Source organism: Rhinatrema bivittatum, chromosome 1 (genome assembly GCF_901001135.1).
Source record: "Rhinatrema bivittatum chromosome 1, aRhiBiv1.1, whole genome shotgun sequence".
Taxonomy (NCBI): domain Eukaryota; kingdom Metazoa; phylum Chordata; class Amphibia; order Gymnophiona; family Rhinatrematidae; genus Rhinatrema; species Rhinatrema bivittatum.
Window position 1 is genome coordinate 432,706,139 of NC_042615.1, and position 24,713 is coordinate 432,730,851.

The 24,713-nt window shown below is 44.3% G+C and overlaps 1 non-coding gene across 1 annotated transcript; it reads left to right on the forward strand.

The window, feature by feature from the left end:
* The first annotated feature begins 3,893 nt into the window (after positions 1-3,893).
* Positions 3,894-3,989, forward strand: TRNAI-UAU. The gene is made up of 2 exons: positions 3,894-3,931; positions 3,954-3,989. It is a non-coding gene; the product is annotated as a tRNA-Ile (tRNA).
* The last annotated feature ends 20,724 nt before the right edge of the window (positions 3,990-24,713 follow it).

Genomic DNA, 24,713 nt, shown 5'->3' on the forward strand with positions numbered 1-24,713 from the left:
CTGGATCCTGCCAGGTAGTTGTGACCTAGCTTGGCCACTATTGGAAACAGGATAGTGGGCTTGATGAACAGCTGGTTTCACCCAGTATGGCAAGTCTTATGAAGCAGACATGAAACATAGTGTAGGAGACCTTACTAATCAGTCAAGTGAACAATACATTCCACTGTTTCTTTGTCTTGCTATTTCGATTGGTAGAGTATTGGATTATTAGTCTGAGAGTCCAGGCTTCAAGTCCCAGCTCAGGCGAAGTACTCTCTCTTCAATCCAATAGCTTGTTTTACCAAACGTTTATATATGGTTATTCTAATTTTCTAAATAGGTAATACACCAGCTTTTGAAAGTCATACTTGAAAATACTAGATATGAAATTCCTGTGAAAAATGAATGGGAGGAACTCAGCATGGGTCTGTCCTTCACCCTACTTGCAGTAATGATGTCTGTTCAGTCTTTCAGAAGTAGAGGCACCATGGATGCGATTCTCAGAAAATACAGAAGGGAGCTGGTGCAAATGATAGAGGAGACTTCTTATAATCAAGAAAGCGAGGGGCCTGAAATGACAGAACAGTCTTCAGCAAGATGCAGAATGCAGGGTGGGAAGCCACATCTCTTCCACAATTTATTTGAGAAATTTTCTTCCCTGAAGCTAAAAAATTCCCTTGATTATGTGATGTGTTTTGAATGGGTAATCATAGGCATTTCTTATGTATATCACCGACAGAGCTGAGCTATGCTAACACCTACTAAGCACACTTTGAAGATTGTAGTTTAACAGCTTTCTTCTATTTTAAGCCATTTCTTCTTTTGTTTTTCAGGCTTTCATTTGGAGTTTTAGGTTTAGTAATAGAAAACATCCAGGTATTGACCACGATTGGGTTTTGATTGCTTACGCATATGAGTTCTGAACTAAATTCTTCTCAAAAGATGTGAATTCACAAACTTGGTGCCTATAACACCCCAGTGTAAAAGATATTACAATTTAGTTCCTGCATATATTAGTATACATTGGAGCTCAAATGAATAAAAAAAGTTGTCATAACGAGTTAAGATTCTGATTTTTTATCAAGCTGTCCAGTGTTCTAGAATGCTTTCAGAATTCTGATGCTACAGGCAACTTGTGCCTGGCTTAAATAAAGAGAAATATTCTGGAAGATTGAAAGAAAAATGAAAGAATGGTATTGCTGCACATTTGAAATAGAAAATCAATTTACTTTACCATCTGAAGCAAAAGTATGTATCCTGAACTGGAATTCAACCCAGCTGCTTTGCTAAGAGCACCAAAATCTAACCACTAGATGATTGGAGACTATACTAGTATGCACCCATGGCTACAATTGGAATGGTAATCTATGCGTACATCTGATTTATTTATTTATTTATTTATTTATTTAACAGCTTTTAATATACCGGTGTTCGTGCAAGCACATCACGCCGGTTTACAATAAACTTGAGAAGGAGGAAATTACAAAAAACAGGGAGTGGGGAAATGGAGCAGGAGCGAAAAAGGGGGGGGGGGGTAAGATAGTGCAAGATAGCAAGAATAGTGTTTAATTAGATAGCTTAGACTTTAATTTTTGCAGATTTACAATTGCCTATTTTTATCAACCAATTAAGAAAAATAAATTCTCACACCTCAAAGATTAAAGAAGAATACTCCTATTGTTCAATTCCTTTTGTTTGACAGGCTTTTGTAGTAGTGAGTCCGAATGTAGATATCTGGGAAAGAAATTCAGCACATCTACAAGAGTTTCACCTTAATATAAAACGAAAAGAGCTCTCTAAGCTGACCTTCATCTTATTAGATACAGCTAAAGTAGTACCTAGCTAAAATGAATGTGTTCTACCTTTCGAAATCAAATGCACAGCATGGAAGTAAGCTCACTGGGAAACATTGTTTACTGCTGAGCGCAAAAGATGCATTTCAAGATCTTCCTATGTTTTCCTAACAAAGACTTCTTAAACTTAAAGATGGCTTGGTGAAAGTGGCTTTCTACTTCAGAAACAATTCCAAATATATGCCTTTGGTAGGGAACAGAGCTATCATTACAGATGCTGGCAATCAAGTCTTTGCATCTCATCTGTAGAGAGAAAATACTTTCACCATTCTAAATCAATCCGAACATTTCATCGGAAATTATTTTCAAGATGTGCAGCTACCCATGCTGAACATAGAAATTTATCTCATTATTATATGATCCCTGAAGGAAAGACTAAAAGAGCCCTGCAAACAAGGAGAATTGAACTATGGGCCTGTATCTATTTCAGCGGCTTCATGCCCTTTCATCTTGTGACTCTTTGGAATGAACAACCGCTTCCAACAGATGACATTAGATGTTTTTTTTAAGAGAAGAATAGGACTGATTAAGGAAGTTAAGTAAGATATGTTTTCCTAGCCCATGTTGAACGATGGTGGCTTTATCTACATTTTCCATAATTCTGATTCTGCACAGGGTCTGAAAATTATCAATGAATGTGATACATTGGATTTAAAGAGAAACAGCAATGTAGACATGATTGTTAATAATGCCTCTCTAGATAATATTAAATCTTTTTACTAAATGGAGCAATATTGGGAAAATAGAGATAATTAGTTAGCCAATGCCAAAGAATGTTGGATTTTTCTACTTTACTCAGTATTTCCAGAGGGTCTGAATATTAATATGACTTTATTCCATTAAAGAACATATTTGCTACCATTACAATATTGTTTACAGCCATCAACAGCAAAGAAAAGAACTCACATAATGCAAATATTTAATGCTTTCCTTTTCTTACAAGATAGAATCAGTGTTGATATGATATGATTGATTATTTTTAATGATTTCTGGTTGACCTGAGGGTTTGGTTTCTTTTTGATGTCTCTCTTCTTCTTTATTGAAATATTGGATGCAGATCATGACTTTGTATGGGATAATTTAAGGTGAAACTGTTTTCTGTTTCAAGCTTAAATTCTATGGCCCAGATTTATTGTAGTCTATCTATTCACTTTTGTTGTTCTTTTAACCTGGAGTTTCTGGTTTATAGTGGGCAACTAGTTCATGCTAAAAGTGTCCATTTTTCATTTCTTTGGGTTGAGTATTGACTGTCAAGGGGGCAGTTTGCAATCTCGGGCTAATAGGTTAGGAATTAACTCAATGTTATTAAGTAATTCTACACTTGTCTCTGTAGTTTTCAGTCTGGCAGCTTCTAAACAGGAGACAATGGTCATAATGAAGATGAAGGAACAGTTAGAGGTGGCACAGCAGTGAAAGGAATGAACTTCTTCATTCCCTTGTGACAGACATGAGACAATGCGATTGCAGAAGTCTCCATGCAGATTTCCTTGATCATTGAGCTAGAATAGCAAAGAGCTGTTGAGAAATGACTGAGATTCTCAAGTTTCTGGCTTGATACCTGTCTAAAGGAAGTTGTTCTTGAGGGATTATTTTACCTTTGGGTTGAGCCTTGTATTTATATTTTAGAAATATGAAAGAAGGGCTCCATAAGAAGCATAGAATATAAAGGCTGTTCTCTGGAATGACTTGCCATTCTGGAAGATTATAAAATTGTGGAGATACGATTGAAATCTGTGTTGAGCTAACATTGTAATTCTATCTCATGACATATCAGAGAATTCAGCTTTCAGCTTCTGTCAGTATATATTTTGAGAGCGTAGAGGAACTTGTAAACAGTAGTCAGGATTACTCCTATAGTGAAAGGTTCTGTGTTCCTGTTGTAGTTTTTTTTGGTGGCCTAGGTTTGAATCACCCTCTTGATAAGCTGAAATTGTATTATTTCTGTTCAGCTTAAAGGCTGATGATCAAGGGTCAGTACCTACCTAAATATAAACGGCTTTAAAGTGTCTGACAGCAGAGAATGTATAATTAAATATTGAATGTTTCGCTTACCCTCCAAGAGCTCCAGTGGCGCAATTGGATAGCGCGTGGTACTTATACAGCAGTACTGACATGTGGGATATGCTGAGGTTGTGAGTTCAAACCTCACCTGGAGCATTTTTTACTTCTTCAAATAGCTGGTGGAGGGAGGAGCAATTAGAAAAGGCAAACATCTCTGATGGAGTAGAGACTGGTAAAGGGGGCACCTATAGCCAGAGCCTGGGTTCAATTCTTACCCAGGAATATCTACCTTTCATCAAGTTCTCTGGCTTTCTCGCTAATGGCACCTGCATGGTAACAAGCAAAAGCTGCATCCAAAATTCAGACAGTGCCTTCCTTTACTCTTCATTACAAAATACATATACCACTTCCGTTTTCCGGGATGGTCGGAAAAGGCTGAAAGGTTGCATGGAACAACCTTTTAGTAGATGTGGTGGAGACAAAAACAGTATTTCAATTCATGATACGATGCGTGAAATTCAGTGTTTCTACGATGGAATCATGGCAATTACATAGCTAAATTTCATGGGTGATGGACAGGCTATATAAGCCACAGGGTCTGTGTCTGCAATCATCTTTCTATGTAAGTTTTCAAAGCAACATTCATATTTTATAGATATAAATACTCTATGTATTTGTACACATCTAGCTATGTTAGACATGTGGTTAGCAATCTTACTCTTGTGACGCAATCAATACATGTGCCTAAAACATGTAAGGTCCCCTGCTCGAATCTGGGACATTTACAGTGTTTCATAGCCTTAGTTGCTCCCTTCTACCTCATTGAATGTAACCGTTTCTCTCCGGTACCCTAGCAGGCCTGCAGCCTCCACATTTACAGCCCCTCTTATCCACTCTCCCATTGCTAGCTCCCTATCTGCTTCTGGTGGCGCTTTTGCCCAGAAAGCAGCTGCATCAGATGAATCTTTTAATTTGGTGAGGCACAAGAAATTGGTGTTAACCCTCATGCTTTATGAGTAATGTGAGATGTGTGTTTTCTTTGACTTTAGCCTACTCTGTTTAAATCTTGACGGGCACTGAATGCTATGTTACTGATAAATGAATACACATCTAAGTGGTAGCACTAAGAATGGCTGCTCTGTGTGATAAAACAATGTTCTTTTTATCATTATTGGCAGATGAAGATTAAAAATTTTTCTAGATAGTATAGACTAGGAAGGAAGCATGGTTGAATGGGACAAAGCCAACAGTGATGTAGGCAGGGGAAGTCTTGCCTCAGAAATGTGCTACATTTTTTTGAGAGTGTAAATAAACATGTGGATAAAGGTGAGATGATTGATATAGTGTTCTGGATTTCTGGAAAATATTTGACAAACTCCTTCATGAGAGACATCTTAGGACAAAAGGACTAGGGGGCTGTGTCCCATCGTTGATTGCCAACTGGTTAAAAGATAGCAAACAGAGAGTAGGTCTAAAGGGTACGTTTTTCCAATGGAAAAAGTGAATAGCAGAGTGCCCCAGGGATCTGTTCTGCGACCACTGCTTTTTAATATATTTATAAATCACTTGGAAATGGGAACAAAGAGTGAAGTGATCAAATTTAGAGATGAAACAAAATTATTCAGAGCTGGTAAATCACAAGAGGACTGTGAGAAATTGCAAGAGGACATTGCAAAAATGGGAGGCTGCGCATGCAAATGGAAAATTAAATTTAATGTGGACAAGTGCAAAGTGATGCACTTAGGGAAGAGTAACCCAAATTATAGCTACCTAATGAAAGGTTCCTCATTAGAAGCCACCACTCAGGAAAAGGATCTAGGTGTCATTATTGAAAATATATTGAAATGTTCTACTCAGTGTGCAGCAGCAGCAGCAGCAGCCAGGAAAGCAAACAGAGCGCTAGGGATTTTTAGTAAAGGAATGGAGAAGAACATCATAGTGCCTCTGTATCTCTCCATGGTGTGACTTCATCTTGAGTATTGGTGCAGTTCTGGTCACCACTTCTAAAGAAAAATATAGCAGAATAAGAAAAAGTACAGAGAAGAACGACCAAGATGATAAAGGGGAAGGAACAATTGCTCTACGAAGAAAGGCCTAAGAGGTTAGGACTCTTCAGCTTGGGGAAGAGACAGCTGAGGGGAGATATGAAAGAGGTACTTAAAATAATATGTGGAAAGGAACGTGTAAATGTTAAAGCGTTCATTACTTTTTAAAAAACTACAATACCAGGGGGGACAAAATGAGGTTACTAGGTAATACATTTAAATCTAATGAGAGTAAATATTTTCTTTGAACCATAATTAAGCTTTGGAACTTGAAGACAGAGGATGTGATGCAAGCTATTAGTGCAGCAGCATTTGAAAAAGGCTTGGACAATTTTCTGGAGGAAAAGTCCATTAACCATTATTAAGGAAGAGATGCAGAAATCCACTGCTTATACTTGAGAGAAGCAGTTTGGAACCTATCTAGCCCTTTGGATCCTGCCAGGTAGTTGTGACCTAGCTTGGCCACTATTGGAAACAGGATAGTGGGCTTGATGAACAGCTGGTTTCACCCAGTATGGCAAGTCTTATGAAGCAGACATGAAACATAGTGTAGGAGACCTTACTAATCAGTCAAGTGAACAATACATTCCACTGTTTCTTTGTCTTGCTATTTCGATTGGTAGAGTATTGGATTATTAGTCTGAGAGTCCAGGCTTCAAGTCCCAGCTCAGGCGAAGTACTCTCTCTTCAATCCAATAGCTTGTTTTACCAAACGTTTATATATGGTTATTCTAATTTTCTAAATAGGTAATACACCAGCTTTTGAAAGTCATACTTGAAAATACTAGATATGAAATTCCTGTGAAAAATGAATGGGAGGAACTCAGCATGGGTCTGTCCTTCACCCTACTTGCAGTAATGATGTCTGTTCAGTCTTTCAGAAGTAGAGGCACCATGGATGCGATTCTCAGAAAATACAGAAGGGAGCTGGTGCAAATGATAGAGGAGACTTCTTATAATCAAGAAAGCGAGGGGCCTGAAATGACAGAACAGTCTTCAGCAAGATGCAGAATGCAGGGTGGGGAGCCACATCTCTTCCACAATTTATTTGAGAAATTTTCTTCCCTGAAGCTAAAAAATTCCCTTGATTATGTGATGTGTTTTGAATGGGTAATCATAGGCATTTCTTATGTATATCACCGACAGAGCTGAGCTATGCTAACACCTACTAAGCACACTTTGAAGATTGTAGTTTAACAGCTTTCTTCTATTTTAAGCCATTTCTTCTTTTGTTTTTCAGGCTTTCATTTGGAGTTTTAGGTTTAGTAATAGAAAACATCCAGGTATTGACCACGATTGGGTTTTGATTGCTTACGCATATGAGTTCTGAACTAAAATTCTTCTCAAAAGATGTGAATTCACAAACTTGGTGCCTATAACACCCCAGTGTAAAAGATATTACAATTTAGTTCCTGCATATATTAGTATACATTGGAGCTCAAATGAATAAAAAAGTTGTCATAACGAGTTAAGATTCTGATTTTTATCAAGCTGTCCAGTGTTCTAGAATGCTTTCAGAATTCTGATGCTACAGGCAACTTGTGCCTGGCTTAAATAAAGAGAAATATTCTGGAAGATTGAAAGAAAAATGAAAGAATGGTATTGCTGCACATTTGAAATAGAAAATCAATTTACTTTACCATCTGAAGCAAAAGTATGTATCCTGAACTGGAATTCAACCCAGCTGCTTTGCTAAGAGCACCAAAATCTAACCACTAGATGATTGGAGACTATACTAGTATGCACCCATGGCTACAATTGGAATGGTAATCTATGCGTACATCTGATTTATTTATTTATTTATTTATTTATTTAACAGCTTTTAATATACCGGTGTTCGTGCAAGCACATCACGCCGGTTTACAATAAACTTGAGAAGGAGGAAATTACAAAAAACAGGGAGTGGGGAAATGGAGCAGGAGCGAAAAAGGGGGGGGGGGTAAGAATAGTGCAAGATAGCAAGAATAGTGTTTAATTAGATAGCTTAGACTTTAATTTTTTGCAGATTTACAATTGCCTATTTTTATCAACCAATTAAGAAAAATAAATTCTCACACCTCAAAGATTAAAGAAGAATACTCCTATTGTTCAATTCCTTTTGTTTGACAGGCTTTTGTAGTAGTGAGTCCGAATGTAGATATCTGGGAAAGAAATTCAGCACATCTACAAGAATTTCACATTAATATAAAACGAAAAGAGCTCTCTAAGCTGACCTTCATCTTATTAGATACAGCTAAAGTAGTACCTAGCTAAAATGAATGTGTTCTACCTTTCGAAATCAAATGCACAGCATGGAAGTAAGCTCACTGGGAAACATTGTTTACTGCTGAGCGCAAAAGATGCATTTCAAGATCTTCCTATGTTTTCCTAACAAAGACTTCTTAAACTTAAAGATGGCTTGGTGAAAGTGGCTTTCTACTTCAGAAACAATTCCAAATATATGCCTTTGGTAGGGAACAGAGCTATCATTACAGATGCTGGCAATCAAGTCTTTGCATCTCATCTGTAGAGAGAAAATACTTTCACCATTCTAAATCAATCCGAACATTTCATCGGAAATTATTTTCAAGATGTGCAGCTACCCATGCTGAACATAGAAATTTATCTCATTATTATATGATCCCTGAAGGAAAGACTAAAAGAGCCCTGCAAACAAGGAGAATTGAACTATGGGCCTGTATCTATTTTCAGCGGCTTCATGCCCTTTCATCTTGTGACTCTTTGGAATGAACAACCGCTTCCAACAGATGACATTAGATGTTTTTTTTAAGAGAAGAATAGGACTGATTAAGGAAGTTAAGTAAGATATGTTTTCCTAGCCCATGTTGAACGATGGTGGCTTTATCTACATTTTCCATAATTCTGATTCTGCACAGGGTCTGAAAATTATCAATGAATGTGATACATTGGATTTAAAGAGAAACAGCAATGTAGACATGATTGTTAATAATGCCTCTCTAGATAATATTAAATCTTTTACTAAATGGAGCAATATTGGGAAAATAGAGATAATTAGTTAGCCAATGCCAAAGAATGTTGGATTTTTCTACTTTACTCAGTATTTCCAGAGGGTCTGAATATTAATATGACTTTATTCCATTAAAGAACATATTTGCTACCATTACAATATTGTTTACAGCCATCAACAGCAAAGAAAAGAACTCACATAATGCAAATATTTAATGCTTTCCTTTTCTTACAAGATAGAATCAGTGTTGATATGATATGATTGATTATTTTTAATGATTTCTGGTTGACCTGAGGCTTTGGTTTCTTTTTGATGTCTCTCTTCTTCTTTATTGAAATATTGGATGCAGATCATGACTTTGTATGGGATAATTTAAGGTGAAACTGTTTTCTGTTTCAAGCTTAAATTCTATGGCCCAGATTTATTGTAGTCTATCTATTCACTTTTGTTGTTCTTTTAACCTGGAGTTTCTGGTTTATAGTGGGCAACTAGTTCATGCTAAAAGTGTCCATTTTTCATTTCTTTGGGTTGAGTATTGACTGTCAAGGGGGCAGTTTGCATCTCGGGCTAATAGGTTAGGAATTAACTCAATGTTATTAAGTAATTCTACACTTGTCTCTGTAGTTTTCAGTCTGGCAGCTTCTAAACTGGAGACAATGGTCATAATGAAGATGAAGGAACAGTTAGAGGTGGCACAGCAGTGAAAGGAATGAACTTCTTCATTCCCTTGTGACAGACATGAGACAATGCGATTGCAGAAGTCTCCATGCAGATTTCCTTGATCATTGAGCTAGAATAGCAAAGAGCTGTTGAGAAATGACTGAGATTCTCAAGTTTCTGGCTTGATACCTGTCTAAAGGAAGTTGTTCTTGAGGGATTATTTTACCTTTGGGTTGAGCCTTGTATTTATATTTTAGAAATATGAAAGAAGGGCTCCATAAGAAGCATAGAATATAAAGGCTGTTCTCTGGAATGACTTGCCATTCTGGAAGATATAAAATTGTGGAGATACTGATTGAAATCTGTGTTGAGCTAACATTGTAATTCTATCTCATGACATATCAGAGAATTCAGCTTTCAGCTTCTTTCAGTATATATTTTGAGAGCGTAGAGGAACTTGTAAACAGTAGTCAGGATTACTCCATAGTGAAAGGTTCTGTGTTCCTGTTGTAGTTTTTTTGGTGGCCTAGGTTTGAATCACCCTCTTGATAAGCTGAAATTGTATTATTTCTGTTCAGCTTAAAGGCTGATGATCAAGGGTCAGTACCTACCTAAATATAAACGGCTTTAAAGTGTCTGACAGCAGAGAATGTATAATTAAATATTGAATGTTTCGCTTACCCTCCAAGAGCTCCAGTGGCGCAATTGGATAGCGCGTGGTACTTATACAGCAGTACTGACTGTGGGATATGCTGAGGTTGTGAATTCAAACCTCACCTGGAGCATTTTTTACTTCTTCAAATAGCTGGTGGAGGGAGGAGCAATTAGAAAAGGCAAACATCTCTGATGGAGTAGAGACTGGTAAAGGGGGCACCTATAGCCAGAGCCTGGGTTCAATTCTTACCCAGGAATATCTACCTTTCATCAAGTTCTCTGGCTTTCTCGCTAATGGCACCTGCATGGTAACAAGCAAAAGCTGCATCCAAAATTCAGACAGTGCCTTCCTTTACTCTTCATTACAAAATACATATACCACTCCGTTTTCCGGGATGGTCGGAAAAGGCTGAAAGGTTGCATGGAACAACCTTTTAGTAGATGTGGTGGAGACAAAAACAGTATTTCAATTCATGATACGATGCGTGAAATTCAGTGTTTCTACGATGGAATCATGGCAATTACATAGCTAAATTTCATGGGTGATGGACAGGCTATATAAGCCACAGGGTCTGTGTCTGCAATCATCTTTCTATGTAAGTTTCAAAAGCAACATTCATATTTTATAGATATAAATACTCTATGTATTTGTACACATCTAGCTATGTTAGACATGTGGTTAGCAATCTTACTCTTGTGACGCAATCAATACATGTGCCTAAAACATGTAAGGTCCCCTGCTCGAATCTGGGACATTTACAGTGTTTCATAGCCTTAGTTGCTCCCTTCTACCTCATTGAATGTAACCGTTTCTCTCCGGTATCCTAGCAGGCCTGCAGCCTCCACATTTACAGCCCCTCTTATCCACTCTCCCATTGCTAGCTCCCTATCTGCTTCTGGTGGCGCTTTTGCCCAGAAAGCAGCTGCATCAGATGAATCTTTTAATTTGGTGAGGCTCAAGAAATTGGTGTTAACCCTCATGCTTTATGAGTAATGTGAGATGTGTGTTTTCTTTGACTTTAGCCTACTCTGTTTAAATCTTGACGGGCACTGAATGCTATGTTACTGATAAATGAATACACATCTAAGTGGTAGCACTAAGAATGGCTGCTCTGTGTGATAAAACAATGTTCTTTTTATCATTATTGGCAGATGAAGATTAAAAAATTTTCTAGATAGTATAGACTAGGAAGGAAGCATGGTTGAATGGGACAAAGCCAACAGTGATGTAGGCAGGGGAAGTCTTGCCTCAGAAATGTGCTACATTTTTTTGAGAGTGTAAATAAACATGTGGATAAAGGTGAGATGATTGATATAGTGTTCTGGATTTCTGGAAAATATTTGACAAACTCCTTCATGAGAGACATCTTAGGACAAAAGGACTAGGGGGCTGTGTCCCATTGTTGATTGCCAACTGGTTAAAAGATAGCAAACAGAGAGTAGGTCTAAAGGGTACGTTTTTCCAATGGAAAAAGTGAATAGCAGAGTGCCCCAGGGATCTGTTCTGCGACCACTGCTTTTTAATATATTTATAAATCACTTGGAAATGGGAACAAAGAGTGAAGTGATCAAATTTAGAGATGAAACAAAATTATTCAGAGCTGGTAAATCACAAGAGGACTGTGAGAAATTGCAAGAGGACATTGCAAAAATGGGAGGCTGCGCATGCAAATGGAAAATTAAATTTAATGTGGACAAGTGCAAAGTGATGCACTTAGGGAAGAGTAACCCAAATTATAGCTACCTAATGAAAGGTTCCTCATTAGAAGCCACCACTCAGGTAAAGGATCTAGGTGTCATTATTGAAAATATATTGAAATGTTCTACTCAGTGTGCAGCAGCAGCAGCAGCCAGGAAAGCAAACAGAGCGCTAGGGATTTTTAGTAAAGGAATGGAGAAGAACATCATAGTGCCTCTGTATCTCTCCATGGTGTGACTTCATCTTGAGTATTGGTGCAGTTCTGGTCACCACTTCTAAAGAAAAATATAGCAGAATAAGAAAAAGTACAGAGAAGAACGACCAAGATGATAAAGGGGAAGGAACAATTGCCCTACGAAGAAAGGCCTAAGAGGTTAGGACTCTTCAGCTTGGGGAAGAGACAGCTGAGGGGAGATATGAAAGAGGTACTTAAAATAATATGTGGAAAGGAATGTGTAAATGTTAAAGCATTGGCTGTAGAGGCAAAAACTCACTGTAAAATCATTTGAAAATATATCCGAAGCAGAAAGACTGTGAGGGAGTCAGTTGGACCGTTAGATGATCGAGGTGTCAAAGGGGCACTTAGAGAAGATAAGGCCATCGTGGAAAGATTAAATGATTTCTTTTCTTCGGTGTTTACTGAAGAGGATGTTGGGGAGTTATCCGTACTGGAGAAGGTTTTCATGGGTAACGATTCAGATGAATTGAACCAAATGAATTGAACCAAATCACGGTGAACCTAGAAGATGTGGTAGATCTGATTGACAAACTGAAGAGTAGTAAATCACCTGGACCGGATGGTATACACCCCAGAGTTCTGAAGGAACTCAAAAATGAAATTTCAGACCTATTAGTAAAAATTTGTAGCCTATCATTAAAATCATCCATTGTGTTGTGAGTGAACTGTTTAGTGGACCCTTGGGCAGACCTGTGAGAGACTGGGGAGAGGTGTACTATAGTCACTGGCGAGTGACAGGTCGGGAGGCGGATACCAGGCAGGAGCTGGACGTGAGCTTCACCCTGGAAGCCGGTACTCCTCCGGGAGGAGCCCGTAGGAGCCCGGCCGCTGGGACTTAGGTGATTCACCCTGGAAGCCAGTACTCCCCCGGGAGGAGCCCGTAGGAGCCCAACAGCTGGGACTTAAGATCACGGCAGCTGGAGCTGGAGCAGGCAGGCAGGGAACAGGAGACAGGCAGGAACTGAAGCAGGCTAGGACTGAAGCGAGCAGGAACTGAAGCAGAACTGGCTACTGGAACCAGACAGGAACTGAAGCAGGACTGGCTACTGGAACCAGACAGGAGCTGAAGCAGGACTGGCTACTGGAACCAGACAGGAACTGAAGCAGGACTGGCTACTGGAACCAGACAGGAGCTGAAGCAGGACTGGCTACTAGAACTTGGAACCAAGCTGGAACTAAAGCAGAACAGGTTACTACAAGCAAGTCTGAGAAAAGCAAGACTTGGGCATGGAGCGAAACAAGTCTCAGGCAGGAACGGAGTCGCTAATGCAATAGCGCACTCCGGGGCATGGAGCAACAGAGGACCGCAAGGAACCTCGTTGCAAGGCAAAGTCCTGGGCTCCGCGACGACCTTACATAGGCCGCAGTGTCTGACGTCATCGATAGGGCGGAGCTTCCAATGGCAGGAAACGGCCTTCATAAGCGCGGGTTGCGTGCGCGTGCACGCCTAGGGAAAAGGCATCCAGGCAGGGCTTCTCGGTGGCGTCCCCCCCGCGGGGATGCCGCGAAACAGGCCGCAGACCCTCAGAGACGGGCCGGGACCAAGAAGGTAATGGCCTAGTCGCGGCTGCCGCGACTGGGACCGCAACAGTACCCCCGCTCTTACGCCCCCTCTTAGCAGGCCCAGGTGTACCTGGGTGGTCTTGATGGAAGGCTTTCAGTAAGTCCTTATCAAGGATGTTGCAGGCTGGCTCTCATGTGTTGTCCTCGGATCCACAACCTTCCCAGGTGATGAGGTACTCCCAGCGACGTTGATGGAATCTGACATCTAGAACCTCCCAGACTTGGTAGGTGGTGTCTCCTGGCACGGAAGGATCTGCAGATTCAGGAGCTCTGGGATGGTACCTGGAGAGGATGAGAGGCTTTCAAAGCGACACATGGAAGACCTTGTGCACATGCATCGAGGAGGGTAAGCACAAGCGATAGGAAATGGCTCCTATGCGCTCGGCAATGCGGAATGGTCCACAGAATCTGGGGGCGAGTCTGCAAGAAGGAATCCAAAGTTGTAGATTCTTTGTACTCAGCCAAATATGGTCCCCAGGGAGGTAGACTGGTGCTGGCTGACGGTGGCTGTCTGCCCATCTTTTGGCAGCAAGGGCAGTTCTTTGCATCTTCTTTTGGATAGACGTCCAGAGGGCAAGTAGCTGGCGGGCAGAGAGTTGCACTGCTGGCAGTGCGCTGGGTTCAGGTGAGTGCAAGGGCAGCCGAAGTTGCTTCCCATAGACAGATAAGAAGGGAGAACTTCCTGTAGCGGAGTGTGTATGATTGTTGTATGAAAATTCCGCCCATGGGAGAAGTTTGGCTCAATCGTCTTGTCTTTCGTTCACAAAGGAGTGCAGGAAGGTTTTCAGAGTCCGGTTCGTACGTTCAGTCTGCCCGTTACTCTGAGGGTGGAAGGCTGATGAGAGACTCAACTGGACCTTGAAGCGTTTACATAATGCCTTCCAGTAGCAGGCGGTGAATTGTGGTCCTCGGTCTGATACGATGTCCTGGGGCAGACCATGAAGTCAGAACACATGTTGAACAAATAAGTTACATATCACACACCAAAAAGAGTGCTAGATTTAAGGTTACACAGTCCAAGATTCCAAGAAATTTCAAATCCAGGGAAATTCTTTATTTGAAATCGGCAACTCCACTGTATATAACAACCATATTCTCAGAAGAGGAGGGTCCCCCGACACGGACCCGTGTTTCGCCGAGGCTGCATCGGGAGGGACACACATCGCCGGAACTCCACAGCACCCTGCTTTATTGCCAAATTCAAAATGCTTTTGTTTGACCCTTTCCATTTGCAAAACTATCTCAGACATATCCAGAGCTTTTTGTTGTCAAAATACTTTTTATTAACAGGGAAGTCAGCCATCAGAGGCATTAAACAGCAAACTGCAAACAGTGTAAACAGTAGCAAACCAGTACATTGTCATTAACAGTAAGAACACCGAAGCCCCACCCTTCTGTCCAACCCTGATTTTCCTTTTACATTAGAAACCCCCCCACCCCACCTCCCCCCATCTCCACAACCAAGATTCATTCATATTACAGACATCCAACATTCACACCCTACCCCCTACCTCACACCCCCCCCCTCTCCCTATAAGGACCAATAAGACACATAGGGGTGGATTTTAAGAGCCCTGCTCGCCGGTGCGCCTATGTTCAATAGGCCTACCGGCGCGCGCAGACCCCGGGACTCGCGTAAGTCCCGGGGTTTGGCGAGGGGGGCGTGTCGGGGCGGGCCCGAGCCGCGTGGCGTTTAGGGGGCGTGTCGGCAGCGTTTTGGGGGCAGGGCCCGGGGGCGTGGTTATGGCCCGGGGCGGTTCGGGGGCGTGGCCGCGCCCTCCGGACCCGCCCCCAGGTCGCGTCCCGGCGCGCTAGCGGCCCACTGGTGCGCGGGGATTTACGCCTCCCTCTGGGAGGCGTAAATCCCCCAACAAAGGTAAGGAGGGGGTTTAGACAGGGCCGGGCGGGTGGGTTAGGTAGAGGAAGGGAGGGGAAGGTGAGGGGAGGGCGTTAGAGGATTCCCTCCGAGGCCGCTCCGATTTCGGAACGGCCTCGGAGGGAACGGGGGTAGGCTGCGCGGCTTGGCGCGCGCCGGCTATACAGAATCGATAGCCTTGCGCGCGCCGATCCAGGATTTTAGCGGATACGCGCGGCTACGCGCGTATCTACTAAAATCCCGCGTACTTTTGCTTGCGCCTGATGCGCCAGCAAAAGTACGCCTATTTGCGCGGTCTGAAAATCTACCCCGTAACCATTAAGTCGAAGTCCATCTTGCAACTCCGTAGGGAAGGTGGAGACACAGGCATCCCAACAAGCACAGTAAGTCTTATCCGGTTTCCGGTTGCCGGCCAAAAAATCCAGGCATTCCAGTTGCACCAACAAAGCCATTCGGTTAACCGAGGCAGCAAGTGACGGCACTGCCGCCGGCGCCATCCAATCCGCCAGGACAGTGCGACAGGCCATCATAATTGCTGCACGCTCAAATTTAGCCTTCGAGCGGCCGCCAGGAAGAGGACTTAGCGTTGGGCTGTGCAATATCACAGAACCTGTAGCGCTGAGGGGAACTCCAGTGCAGGTACCGATCACTGCCAGAACAGCCGTCCAAAATGGTTGAAGTGACTGGCAAGCAAAGAGCCAGTGTAACAGGGTACCGTCCGTTGTGCCACACTTGATACATAAAGGGGACGTGACCAGCTGCATCCGGAACTGGCAAACATCATCATAATAAACACAGTGCAAGATTTTAAACTGCACCTCGTGGAGGCCAATGTCAGGTAGCAGCTTATATAGAGCAGTAAAACAAGCTGTTAGCTGAGCCCCAGGAATAGGGGAATCCAGTGCTTGGACCACCGAGTGGCCAGGCAGGCCACATGATCAGCAGTGCGAAGCTTCTGTCCCAATTATTTCCATCCAGTGATAGTATTAGCTAAGTAGGCAGTATCAAAATTGGCATTTGCAAACTTGAGTTCTTCCTCCAACTCAGCGGGCGTCCAGGCGAAGGACCGCAGATAATGATGAGCCAGAAGAAAAGCATAGAACTGTTTCGTTGACAGTTGATAAGTTTGCACCAATGTAGCGAAGTCCATCAAAAGACAAGAGACAGGGTCATACATATGAAATGCAAACATTATCCCACTGTCCGCCCAGGACTGAAATGTAGCACCACTTTCCCGCCCCGGCAGAAATTCCACATTCTGTACAAAAGGAAGCAACAGGGATCGAACTACGGACACATTGCTCAGCCTGCGCACCCACCTCCATGCCCTTATGCAGAGATACAGCAACACAGTAGGGTAATTTACAGTACAATTCACTCCAGAGCATGATTGAATTATGCTCAGGGGGGAGCCGGGGGCCGACATACGCGCTAGCATCCCCGCAGCACAAAAATGATAGGACCCCGTGAGCCACTCCCTCACAAACCGAAGCTGGCAAGCTGCAGTGTAAAGACAGAAATCCGGCATGTTAAGCCCCCCCCTGCTCCCGAGGAAATTTCAATACAGTGTAAGCGAGCCGCGCGCGTTTCCCTTTCCAAGGAACTGCTGTATACTTGAGCGCAGGCGCCGGATATCTCCCCCCGTCAACCAACAGGGAACCATGTGCAGAAGATAAAGAAGTTTAGGCACTTACACCATTTTAACCAAAGCGCTCCTGACGAAGAGAGACAGTGGGAGGGGGGTCCACAATGTTAATTGTGTCTGCAACTTAGTAATGCAGGCCAAAATATTTAGAGCATATAAATGTTTCAAGTTCCATGGAATCCACACTCCTAAGTATTTTAATTTTTCAGGGGCCCATTGAAAGGGGAAGGGGCCCATCCAGGTATCAGGCAGGTGAGCATTTAAGGCCAGGGCCTCCGATTTAGTGTAATTTATTTTAAGGCCCGCCACCAACTGGAATTGATCAAATATGTGAACAATGACCTGCACACTAGTACGCGGTCTACCGACAAACAACAGGATGTCGTCCGCAAACAGAGCCACTTTTAAGGGGTGACCCCCCCCCCCCAATACTAATGCCACTAAAAGCACTTTCTCCCCCGCAGACGGATGGCCAATAGCTCCAGGGCCAAAACAAACAATAGGGGAGAAAGAGGGCAGCCCTGTCTGACCCCGCAATGTATTGAAAAAGCCTCCATAGGCAACCCATTAAGCAATATAGTGGCACTCAGGTTACAATACAGGGTCCGTATCCATTGTAGATAGGAATCCGAAAAGCCATATTTTTGCAACGCCCAGAACATATACTCCCATGATAACAAGTCAAAGGCCTTTTCGACATCTAAACTGAGGATTAGTGCTTCTGCTTTTGCTTGGTAACTAAGCGTTGCCAAAAGATGCCGTATATTGCGCACTCCCTGGCGGCCAACCACAAACCCAGTTTGATCCTCATGGATAAGATCAGGTAAAATAGTATTTAACCTGGCTGAGAGTACTGATGCAAGGATTTTGATATCGATATTGAGCAGTGAGATGGGCCGGTAGGATCCTACCTCCAGAGGGTCTTTGCCCGGTTTAGGAAGGACCACAATAACTGATTGGTTGGCGGCCACAGAGAGGGCGTTAGTGTGTAATAAATTCCCAAAGTAGGTTTGCAGGGGCGCGAGAATAACGAACCTCAATATTTTATAGTATTCCGAACCAAACCCATCCTGCCCGGCGGCCTTACCTAGCTTCAATCTCTGAATCACGGAGTAGATTTCCTGGGTAGTAATGGGGCGATTTAGGGCAGTGAGATCATCATTCTGTATATGGGGCCACGGAAGCCTATGGAACAAAGCCTCAGCCACCTCTGTATTCATAGGCTTAACTCCATACAGCGTTTTATAATACTCTATAAACCGAGCTGCTATCGCGGCAGGGGCAGTCTGGTGGGCACCTCGCCCATCCTTAATATCTGCTACAGACGCCCGCATCCCCCTCGGGCGCACCAAATGAGACATTAGGCAACTGGCTCGATTACCGTACTTGTAAAGTTGATACCGATATTATCTAAGGGATTTCGAAGCTCTGTGATGCAATAAGCTATTTAACGCTTCCTGAACCGTATCCAGAGAAGCCTTGGCTTCCGGCGACATTTCCACCATATGGGCGCTCTGGGCTACCTTAAGGACCCCAGTGAGTCTAAGGATTTCCGCATTACATTGTCTATTTCTTTTAGCCACATAAGCTATTACAGCCCCCCGCATTACGGCCTTCCCAGCCTCCCACACCGTCGCAGGGGTGACCTCAGGGGTATTATTGTGGGCTATGTACTCTGTCCAACAATCCTTTAAGTATTTGTGAAACTCCTTATCCAGATAAAGATCAGGCCGCATCCGCCACGAGAATGGGGGACGAGGATCCTGCCCACATTGTAGGGTAATGGCGACCGGAGTATGGTCAGAAAGGGAAATAGTCCCAATAATAGCGTCTTTTACCTTGGAGAAGCACTGATCTGAGACCAACAAGTAATCTAGCCAAGAGTAGGTGTGGTGCGGGTTAGAAAAAAAGGTAAAATCCCTGTCTTGAGGGTGAAGGACCCGCCAAACATCCAATAAATGTAATTCTTTGCACAAAAGATTAACCCCCATGGTAAGGTCGGATACAGAGATAGGCTTGGGTGGGTTATTATCTAGGTGCTTATTAGCGACGATATTAAAATCACCGCCTAATTTCAAACTATAGTCTGAAAAGTCCGCCAGTAAACTGATCAGGGTGGCAAAAAACCCAGGGGAGTATACATTTGGGGCATAGACACTAGAGATGTGAATCGTGTCCTCGATCGTCTTAACGATCGATTTCGGCTGGGAGGGGGAGGGAATTGTATTGTTGCCGTTTGGGTGTTTAAAGTATCATGAAAATCATGAAAATCGTGAGCCGGCACACTAAAACCCCCTAAAACCCACCCCGACCCTTTAAATTAAATCCCCCACCCTCCTGAACCCCCCCCCCCCAAATGCCTTAAATTACCTGGGGGTCCAGCGGCGGTCCGGAACGGCCTCCTGCAATTGAATAGTGTTGTCTTCAGCCGGCGCCATTTTTCAAAATGGCGGCGCAAAATGGCGGCGGCCATAGACCAACACGATTCGACTGCAGGAGGTTGTTCCGGACCCCCGCTGGACTTTTGGCAAGTCTTGTGGGGGTCAGGAGGCCCCCCTAAGCTGGCCAAAAGTCCCTGGGGGTCCAGCGGGGGTCCGGAAAACGATCTCCTGCCGCGAATCGTTTTCCGTACGGAAAATGGCGCCGGCAGGAGATTGACTGCAGGAGGTCGTTCAGCAGCGGTCCGGAACCCCCGCTGGACCCCCAGGGACTTTTGGCCAGCTTGGGGGGGCCTCCTGACCCCCACAAGACTTGCCAAAAGTCCAGTGGGGGTCCGGAACGACCTCCTGCAGTCGAATCGTGTTGGTCTATGGCCGCCGCCATTTTGCGCCGCCATTTTGAAAAATGGCGCCAGCTGAAGACAACACTATTCAATTGCAGGAGGCCGTTCCGGACCGCTGCCGTTCCGGACCGCCGCTGGACCCCCAGGTAATTTAAGGCATTTGGGGGGGGGGGTTCGGGAGGGTGGGGGATTTAATTTAAAGGGTCGGGGGTGGGTTTTAGGGGGTTTTAGTGTGCCGGTTTTCCTGCCCTCCCCCTTCCCCCGATTTACGATTTTTTGACAATAAATCGGGGGAATTGGTATTGTATCGTGGCCCTAACGATTTTTGACGATTTAAAATATATCGGACAATATTTTAAATCGTCAAAAAACGATTCACATCCCTAAGACACTGCAGAAAGCAATTTTCTGCTGGTATAAAGTACCCGCCACGATAAAGTAGCAGCCTTCGTCATCCCGACAGGTGCCCGTCAGCTGAAACGGTAAATTCTTGTGAACAAGGATGGCAGCTCCCCTTTGGCGCCTGTTGTAGGAAGAATAATAACATTGGCCCACCCAATCTCTCCTTACGTTAGAGTGTTCGACGTCCCCCAGGTGGGTTTCCACTTTCCTGCAGGTACGTCACCTGCGCTTTCATGCGCTTAAACAAGGTATTCAATTTAGTACACTTTATCGGGGAGTGGATGCCATCCACATTCAATGAAATAATTTTAACTTGCGCCATAATACAAAAAAAGTAGTAGGTGTAGTAAGTGGAGCCTGCTAAGGCCCCCTGTCACATAAACCATGGTATCCCCTCGGCTTCCCAGCCTAGGCCTCGGGGAACAGAATGCAAACAATGGCACACGTCTTACCGAAAACTCAAGATTCCCACCCAACATACCTTCCCTTCCCCAATCCCCCCAACCCCCCCCCCCCCCATACTACCACACACACCCATAGTCATACCAAACAGCCACACAACTCTTACCCCTAGCATACACTACAATCTCTGCTCCAAGAGGTATAAGTTGAACCCTAGCCGACTGCACTGCCGGAACCAGGGTCCCCCTCCTCCGGCCCCACTCCTCCCCCCCCCTTCCCCCAGCCATCGCACGAGTTAGTCAGCAAGAATAATCAAGGAAATGCCCGCTAAGCTGGTCAGAGGTATATCCATCCGTAGGTGTCAAATAACTGTGGAAGAAGAAAAAAGAAAAGGCAATTCGCAATAGAAAACAGTGTCCTCGACACAACCAGGAAGCCAGGTGATGTGGTGTAGCAAACAACTATAAACAAGGCCTGTTCACCTTCCAGTGGTCGCCCCACCGCTGCCCTCACAGCCCTGAAGATCTGCCACGTGGTGTTCCGAGGCTGCTAACCGGGCCCCCAAATCAGAAATATTACCTTCTGCGGTGTCGAGGCGTTTGGAGTACCCCTCAACTGCAGATTTTATGTCGTCCATTGTAGTTTGAAGCCGAATTAGTCTGCTATCCAGGGCATCTGTGACACACTGGGAGATTTTCTGTAGTGCCTCTTTGGTAACAGTAGCCATCACGGGTTCTGTGTTTGGGGCTACCGCCGCCATTTTGGCGGCATGCAGGTGGTGCAGTTGGCGTTCTATCTGCCGCGGGTGCTGGTTTTTCGCATCCACCGCGTAACTGCACTCGTCGGCGGGGGCTGTAGCACATCCAGCAGCCAACCGGGGGTAGGAGAGGTGACAACGAGCGGCGAAGCGCTGATTATTTTAAGGTATTTGGGAGTGGGGCCACAGAGCTCTTTCCCCCTGCTTCCGCCTCTTCTACATCATCGCTGGAAGTTCGGTTTGACCACTGCCTGAACTTCAGATACACCCCCATTTTTTTCTTGCCTGATCATTTGAAAACATTCATTGAACAAAGAAGATTAGCTGTAGTGTCCCCCATACCCAGTGAATAAATAAAGAAAATGCAAGGTGTACAATGCAGAATGTTTCCTTAGAAGCTGGTTCCTATAATCTCCCCACTAGGTATTACCGGTATACCTCTGTTTTTTTCTCTTTTCTCTTTGGATGTTGAATATAAATTTCAATTGATTATATCATAAATTTTGTTTGAATATATTTGAAAACGTTTTCTTGGTAACTACATTATGGAATATGTATTTACTTTTTTTGTAAATATTTTGGAAAATCAATAAAAATATAAACTGAAAAAAAAAAATGCTTGGCTCCTGCATAGTAAAGGCAAAGATTCTGCTGACGACGTCTCTGGCGTTCCTCTGGAGAGATTCGGAACTGATCAATCTGGATGGGTTCCTCGGAGGTGGTCGGCAGGTCTTGGGGTTTTGGAGGGAAGAAAAGATGCTGAAAAGAATGTGCTAGGCATACCTCTTTTTTGACAGGAGCGGCGGCTCTCAGCGGGTTTGACAGCCGACATTCAATTTTGCCGGCGTCGGTTCTCAAACCCGCTGACAGCCATGGGTTCTGAAAACGGACGCCGGCATAATTGAGCGTCTGTCTTCCGACCTGCGGGCCGCGGGCCGATTTAAAATTTTTTTTTTAAATTTAAATTTTTTTTTAAATTTTGGGGCCTCCAACTTTTCTGTACACTTCCCCGGCGCTGGCAGAAATTAACGCCAGCCTTTGGGCAGGCATTAATTTTTGAAAGTAAAATGTGCAGCACGGGAATAACTAATAGGGCCATCAACATGCATTTGCATGTTGCAGGCGCTATTAATTTTGGGTGGTTGGCCGCTATTAATTTTGGGTGGTTGGCCGCGATCCCTTACTGTATAAGGGGTAAAGCTAGCACGTTGAAAACACGCGGCCAAACCCGGGCTAACAGTGAGCTCCACCAGAGCGCACTGTACTGTATCGGCCCATGTGTAAGCAGTACAAAAGAAGCATGTCAGAGAAAGTGCATGTGTGTCTGTGTCAGAGAAAATGAGAGACACACACATCCATACACACTTTGTGAGAGACAGAGAGTGCGTGTGTGGGGGGGTATCTTTCTCTCTGACACAGACAGACACACACACACACACATACAGTCTCTCAGTGTGTGGGTGTGTTTTTGGGTCAGAAAGAGTATGTGTTTCTGTGGATGTCAGTGTGATATGCGAATAACGTTTCTGCAATCTAAAAATCTGTTTGTGATTGAGCATGTGTGTGTGTCTGACACTGGCTGGCAGGATATATCTCTGTAAGAGAGATAAGCAAATGTGTAGGGGGCCCAACCAATTTGCATGGATGGAACAGGGGCTGCAGCTCTGCTCACCCCTGATCTAGAATGTGCTCAACTTCATAGTTATTTAGGAAAGATGAAGCTTATTTTGGAGATATTTTGACTCAGTTCTACTGGGGTTCCAGGGTTGGCTGGCATGCTTTTGGGAGCTGTTGACACATGTGCTGTAGAGAAAGTTTATGAGGACATCAGATACCCCATGGTCCAGTTTTGAAAAAATCCTCCAAACCGCTGCAAACCGCCCCTGGTAAGTAACTATAAATAAAATAACAAAATGCAGCATTAGAATGGATTTTTATTTTGTATTTATTGTAAACTGCTTTCATGTTATTGTGAAAGGTGGTTTAATAAGATAAATAAACTAAACTTAGAAATGGCATACTGGATCAAATCAAGGTCCATCGAGCTCAGGATCACAACTACCTAGCAGATCCCAAAATGTAGATCTATTTCTTAATTCATTGTGATTTCACAGCCTGTAATCCTAGTATGCATACTGTATGACAGGGGTCGGGAACCCATGGCTCGCGAGCCAGATATGGCTCTTTTGAGGGCTGCATCTGGCTCGCAGACAAGTGTCGCCACACTTCGCGGTTCCCCGCTGACCCAGCTGCTCCCCGGTCCTCCGCCGCCCGGGCTTAAAATGCTGTCAGCCCGGGCGGAACGCGGCAGGACAGCTGGAGTCAGCGGCACCGGCGTGCTCTCTTCTCCCCCCCCCCCCCCCCCCGCGGCCCGGAAGAGGAAGTGGAGAGCATCGGGTGCCTGCGCGGGAAGAAGAGACCACACTAGCGTGGTCTCTTCTTCCGCGCCGGCACCCGATGCTCACCACTTCCTCTTCCGGGCCGCGGGGGGGAGGAGAAGAGAGCACGCCGGTGCCGCTGACTGGAGTCAGCGGCACGACTGGAGTCATCCGGGTGCCTGCGCGGGAGTCATCGGGTGTCAGCCGGGTGCCTGCGCTGGAGTCATCGGGTACCTACGCGGGAGTCATCGGGTGTCAGCCGGGTGCCTGCGCGGGAGTCTTCCCGCGCAGGCACCCGATGCTCTCCACTTCCTCTTCTTCCCGCGGCCCGGAAGAGGAAGTGGAGAGCATCGGGTGCCTGCGCGGGAAGAAGAGGCCACGCTAGTGTCCGACGGGAAGAAGACTGCAGCGCGGCTCGGAGGAAAATGAAGAGTTTCAACCGCGGCCGATGGGACTCTGGCTTCGCCTCCGCGAGGGCTGAAAATGAAGGAGGTTAGTGTTGGGAGGAGGCTGCTGCTGCCGCGAGTTCCCGGGGTGGGGGAGAGAGAGAGTGAATGAGCGAGCAAGCATGTGTGTTTGAGATCCTGTGTGTGTGAGTGAGAGATTGCATGTATGTGAATGATTGAGAGCCTGTATATGTGAAAGAGAGTATGTCTGTGAGAGAGAGAGCATGAATGTAAGTTTACCATTGGGAACCTGTATGTGTAAGTTTGTAATTGAAAACCTGTTTGTGTGAAAGAGTATGTGTGTATGATTGAGATCCTTTGTGTGTGAGAGAAATCATGTGTATGTATGATTAAGAGCCTGTGTG